This window comes from Leopardus geoffroyi, chromosome C1 (assembly GCF_018350155.1).
Source record: "Leopardus geoffroyi isolate Oge1 chromosome C1, O.geoffroyi_Oge1_pat1.0, whole genome shotgun sequence".
Classification (NCBI taxonomy): domain Eukaryota; kingdom Metazoa; phylum Chordata; class Mammalia; order Carnivora; family Felidae; genus Leopardus; species Leopardus geoffroyi.
Window position 1 is genome coordinate 185,773,078 of NC_059328.1, and position 6,000 is coordinate 185,779,077.

The window sequence follows — 6,000 nt, forward strand, 5'->3', positions numbered from 1 at the left end:
AGAACCGAGTGCCGCGCGAGGCGGTGGCCGAGGCCGGTGGGTGCGCCCGGGTGCAGGCGGGCGCTGGGGCTCGGGTCTGGTCCTCCTCCTTGTGGCGGGTCCAGGGCGCGGCCGCCTCGCCCAGCCCCGAGGCGCACTCGTCCCGGCGCGGAGGCGGCGGCGACACGGCAGGCGCTGGTTGCCTCGTTTCCCGGCGGAGGCGCAGACCGACGCGCAGTAGGCAACCACGGCTGCCTCGGCTCCCGGTTCGGCTAAGTGCGCGGAGTACTTTCGACTTTGGAGATAGGAGGGCTATCGCCTCCCCCACCCACCGCCTCCGCCCACCACCCACCGCCTCCGCCCCTCCGAGCAACTTTTCCCGATGCCTGTGAGCTCCCCCTTCGCGCAGAGCTGGCCGTCCGGGCCCGCCGCGCCGCCGCACGCGCGGGGAAGGCCGCTTCTCTCTCAGAGCCGACGCGGCTGTGGGTCCAGAACAATAGCCCGGGTGTCCTGAGTGGCAGGAGTACCAGCACTGCCCGCCGGGCTGCGGGTGGGACAGGAGAGGGGGCTGCGTGGGGGGCGCAGGGCGGGGGGCATCCCTGGATGATGTCCCTGGAGCGCTCGCAGCGCCGGCGACATCTCGAGCAGCTCAGCCCGGGCCGCCTGGAGGCCGTGACGCGGAGGCAGTGAGGGCGGTGGGGCTGCCTGTCCTCCGGCTGCGGGTCTGGGACTCCTGGGACCCCAGGCGGCTCAGGCACTAGGCTTCGAGCGCGGGCAGAGTGTGCGGTGAGGACCCGGTCTCCTCGTCCCGGGGGAGGCCGCGCGGGGGCGTCCACAGCAGGTCCCGCGAAGGTGTAACTGAGCCACAAACTTTTGCCGACTCCCGCGGCCGCAGCCGCCCGCAGCCCGACTCCAGCCGCGGTGTTCATTTAAGGTGGCGCGAGCACTAGCCGAGCAGGCCGAGCTCCGTCCGCGCTTTTGTCCCTGAGGTCCCGCTTGGGCGCGGGACCTCCTTAAAGAAAAGCACGTGGGCAGGGGCCGCGGCCCCCGCAAGCCGCCTCGGGCGCCGGCTTACACTCGCAGTCCGGACCTGTGGCGGGAAAATGAGGACGCGTCCCCGCCCGCCTTGAGGCCAGTGAAGCCCCTCTGCTGGCGGCACCGCCAATCCCTACCGCACACCTTGTGTCTCCTACCTAAACCCCCCGAACCCGGAGGACTCCCAACCACCTCGCTGCCTGAGCCGCCAGTCCCCCTTAAGAAGTGTTGGCTGTACGGCGGCGCCAGAGGGCCAAACTAAATTCGTTTTTGGGAAACGCGCTCGGGTGGTAATTCTGGAAATCTTGGGCTGGTGCACAGACAGGGGGAAGCCGCGTCAGCCTAGTGTGCCCGGAGGTAGGCCGCCGTCCACTCGCCGCACCTACCCGGTGGGCGGCGTGCGCGCAGCCATTCCCTCAAAAGCAGAGGCCTGGGAGGCGGGGGAGCCTCTGGAAGAGAAAGGGTCCCAGAAACTAAACCTGCCCCGGCCTCTGTCTCAACGCCCAGATCCTGGAGAATCCCGCACCCAGGCGCCGCCCACCAAGTTCCAAAGGAGTCCTAGGCGACCCGGGAGGCTGTCGGAGCCCAGCCGAGAAAGGAAGTGAGGCTTGATAGTAAATCTTCGGGGAGCCACCCTGGGAGTTTTAGGCAGCATTTTCTTTTCCCTGCTTTTTATTCCCCAGATCCCATCTCCCCCACTTCCCTGAGCGAACGGGTTAGAGAAAATGCACAATTCGAAGTCTGTGAGAACAAAGTGGCTCGAGTAAACCAACTGGTGGTAGCTAAAAGGTTTTTGGCTGCAAAGAAACAAACTGTAAGTTTGATCAACAAACTTTTTTTTTTTTTAATCTGTAGTTTCACGTCGGAATGGGAAGGGGGTTTTGCAAAAAACAACTACCACTGTCAGAGTTTGAGCCCATTTTCAAAATGGGGAAAGACGCAATTCTTACAAATATCTTAACAACGATAATAATGCTGTTTCTTTCCTTACCTTGGTGTTGAACTGCAGAATCCTCCTCCGGATCAGTGTCCAGGAACTTAGAAGAAATGGTGATATTAGGACTTCAGTACTTCTGGAAAAAAAAAAATGCAAATGGTTTAGCCAGGATCTTTCCTGTCTGATTCGTCACTATTATTATATCTGATGATGCGAATGGTTGGAGCGATTCAATCTTAAGTCATTAATGAGCTATTTTATAAACACCACTGTCTGAAGATCTTCATTTACATTTTGCGAAGGATCACTTCGCTAACCTCACATGCTTATGTCAACAGCATGAGTAGGAGACTTCAGTCACACTCATAAACAACACAGCGGTATTGTTAATGGGTTAATATTTTATAAAGCGTAAATATTTTATTATGTTTTGAAAGGAACTATTGATTCTAAATTATTAAACCCCTGAGAAGGGTGATTTAAATAAAGTATACAATTAAGTACAATTAAATGTACATTGTGGCTAGTTTGTTTTCAGATTCTGCACCCTTTTTAAATTAATTGATTTTCTCATTAGTGGAGTTTCTTGTCCGTTTTTGATAATGAACAAAGCTATCATTTTGGGCAAAAGAACTCAACACATATAAAGGTGCATTTAACATAAAGGAAAATACCAAAATCTATGGGTTATTACTAGAAATGTATTTTGAATATTTGTAGATTTATATTTAGTAACACATTTTACAAATTTCTTTCAATTAAAAAAAGAGAATTCTAGGAAGTTTTGTGATACATGCCCCGTGTGCGGGGGTTTTTTTCCCCTTGAGTTTTGTCCCTAATAAAGGCCTTTTCTGTTTCAAATTACATAAGCTTTTTACTGCACGATTTTTGTATTGACCTAATTTCGACTGAAGTAAGCAATTATTTTCAGCATGTTTAATTTTTACAATAAGAAATTTTAAATAACGTTTTTATCTTTTGCTAAAATTTTCCACTTTTTAAAACTAAATAAATTATGATTCAAAAGTTTTGTTTGGTTTCGTTTTATATTCCTCAAGTAGTTTACTTCCAAACATTTTTTAAACAAAATCACACTCAATAAAAGAATTGGTTGTCATTACTTTTTTTTGAAACAATTTTACCCAAAACGCATTTGTGCACAGATAGTTTGCTCCAGTGCTCAAACCATAAAGTTCACGTTGGGGGACATTTTTATCCCTCAGCTTGCTTCTCACTGACGTTTTTTGTCAGGAATCTACTACCGCGTCTTCCCCTCTCCTCCCCCACCCCCAATTTTTTCATATGTCATTTAGTCAAAGGTCGCCTGTCTTTCATAATCACACGGAGATCTGCTATTTTAAAAATCAACGGATCTTTATGCGCTGGGCTTAAATATGCATGTTTTTTCTAATTTCCATGTTCTCCCCTTTTCTCTCTATCTCTTGTCAGGCCTTTCTTCTCCTTTTATGGCCTGCACTTTTACTGACATTTCTTGATTTCTCTCTCTCTCCACACCGAGGTTTCTACTGCGCTAGCTCTTGACTCTGGCCAACCTTCCTTCCCCAATGACCGTTCAGGACGGCCTAGGCCCGACTGCCCGGGCAGAGGGTGCCGGCTGCCCGGCATGGGACACCGGCTCTCGGCCGGACTACCCAGACCTCTGAGGGCCCAGCATCCATCACCAGGCTTCCTGGATTTCAGGTCTGGTCACCCTGGCAAAGAGGCCCTCCCGGCGTTGCGCTGCTTCTTAGAGAACACGGGGAAGTTGTGCCGCGTTTCTCCTCCATTCTCGCACACACAGGCAAAGCTCTACGGGAATTGCCAGTGTCGAAAGCCTTCTATGGCTCCTAGGAACCCACGCAGGCCTGCCTCTCCCGCCCCCCTGCAGCACCCCCCCACCCAACCCGGGCTTGCTCTGCTGGGGGCGAGAGGAGGGCGGGAGGGAATCGTTTCTCTCAAATGAAGCCCACACCAGTTCTGAAGCCAATTTCCGCCGCGGACCGTCCGGGGAGAGTTGGGCGACCAACATTTTCACGAACCGCATAACTGCCCCAGGCTTGGATTGGAAACTGGATGTGCCAAGGGGACTAGGGCCCGAGGCCAGAACGCCCCAGGGGAATGCGCCTAGAAGAGCAGATCAACTAGGGTGGGCTCGAGCCCTTTCCCAGACTGCTCCGGGGCGTCTGGGGACTGACCAGAGCGCAGGGGGCGGGGGACACTTACTTCGTTATCCGCACGCCTTCCTCTTTGGCATCAGAGCCGGGCAATCCCAACCCGCGCCAGGCAAAGATAAATTACTCCTGGCTCCCGCAGCAGCTCTGGGGCCTGGGCGGGGGCGGAGCGGTGCGGAAGCCGTCGGGCCGCCTAAGGTAGGGGTGGTGAAGGTCCTGCTCCCATCCTCAAAGGAACGAGTCCCTGCGGCCCGGCGGAGAGAAGCGTCCCAGGGAGAAGACTGGTTGGGGATGGGTGTTGGGCAACTAGTTTGTGTTAGATGGTGAGCTGAACACCCAGGAGGTCGGAGGATCCGGAATCGGGAACAGACAATGCAGAGGCCCAGAGGGCGGGAGGGGACACGCGAAGGTCTGCCCTGGAGCTGCCTCAGGCGAGGACTGGGAGCTCTGTGCACTGAGGCCCCAAATGTCGGGGGTGGGAGAACGCGTCGGGGGTGGGCACCGCCTGCCCCGGGTGAGGAAAGCGAAGGGACTTGTCTTGAAGGTAAGGGAGACTTTGGTTTGGAGGTGTGGAAGTGCTTCCTCCGCGGCCGCGGGTTGAGAGGCCCGGGAAGGCGGAGGGCCTGCGGGCTCCGAGCACAACTCCAGCGACACAAGACAACGCCCCCGAGCTCTTGAATCCTTTCACTCTTTTTCAGAGTCAAGAGCTTAATAGCTGGATCTCCTGCAGCATCTCAAGGAGAGAATGACTGCCCCGCTAATCTAGTTTTTTAAAAATAGAAATCGACTTTAAACGACCGGGAACGAGGCAAGGGGGGACAACACGAAACGCTAAAGGAGCTGCGGCTGCCGCCCCGCCCCCACCCCCGGGCGGCCTGGGTTTGAGCCCGGAATCCCGCTCCAGACTCGCTGCGTTTTCTCTCTGGAAACACCGAGCGAGGAGAAAGGGGTCTGCCCCATCTCTAATCCCGGGGCCCAAGGTAGCGGCGAAGAACCCCGCGACCTCGACTCGTCCTTACGGCCCCGTCGCCCCGGACCCCGGGTCAACGCCAGGGTCCCAGACCGGAGATAAGGCATCCTCTCCCGACAGCGCCACCGCGTGGGCTGCGGCCGAAACCTGCGGCGCCCGTTCATCCCGCTGCTTTCCCGAGCCGGCCTTTCCGCGTAGCCTCAAGTCCACAGGTTAAGGATGCGGCGGGGGGAGGGGGGGATGGGCAGGTCCCCGGCCCAGGCAAACCCGGACCGCCCTACACAAGCACCCGCCCGCCAGGCAGAACCTCGGCACCCCAACCCCTTGTAATGAAAAAGCATACCTGGAAAGTCCAGGCCACGGCGCCCCACCCGTACCCCAGCCTGCAGGCTGGGCAGCCTGTGTGCTGAAATTCTCGCCCACCCCTAGCCGGGGCCAGCCAGCCCAGGAAGCCGGGTCCGAGGCGGCCCAAGCCAGCTCTAGCAGCTCCGGCGACGTTTAGCGACCTTAGGTCCGCGCTGCTCTCGAACAGCGCGGGAGAGAGCGAGAAAGCCTGCTGCGGGACCCGAGGTGCCAAGCACTTACTGGGACAGAGGACGAAGCGGATAGTCGGTCTATTTGGCGGCCCAAAGCTGTCTGGAGTGGCGGGGACACTAGAGGGTTTCCTGGGCTGGTGACTCGCCTGTTCTCTCCATCTCACGAAGCCCCACGGAAACCCTCTTAGTCCGTCAAGCCTTGACCCCCGAGTTAAAGCCCGGGTGTCCGTGACATTGGTGTTCCGGAGCTCGGTTCTTCCCCGCTCCGCGGTGCCTTGCCTGGGGGCCCCGCGGCCAAGCCCAGCAGAGCCAGGCATCACCTCGAGCTGCCCCGGCGCTACGTCAGGATTTGAGAGTCCCCACGTCGGGCTC

At 56.5% G+C, this 6,000-nt stretch overlaps 1 protein-coding gene across 2 annotated transcripts in view; it reads right to left on the reverse strand.

Moving 5' to 3' along the window:
- The window catches only part of SATB2 (SATB homeobox 2), a 195,840-nt gene extending 190,052 nt beyond the window's left edge, over nt 1-5,788 (reverse strand). Inside the window, exons 1-2 of one of the 2 annotated variants that reach the window (XM_045480639.1) lie at nt 5,678-5,788; nt 2,006-2,087 (exon numbers count right to left, since the gene is read on the reverse strand). The gene's annotated coding sequence lies outside the window, so the exon portion shown is untranslated. Of the gene's footprint in view, nt 1-2,005; nt 2,088-4,174; nt 4,301-5,677 lie in introns of those variants that run through there. The other variant, XM_045480638.1, reaches the window with a different exon arrangement.
- Nucleotides 5,789-6,000: the final 212 nt, after the last annotated feature.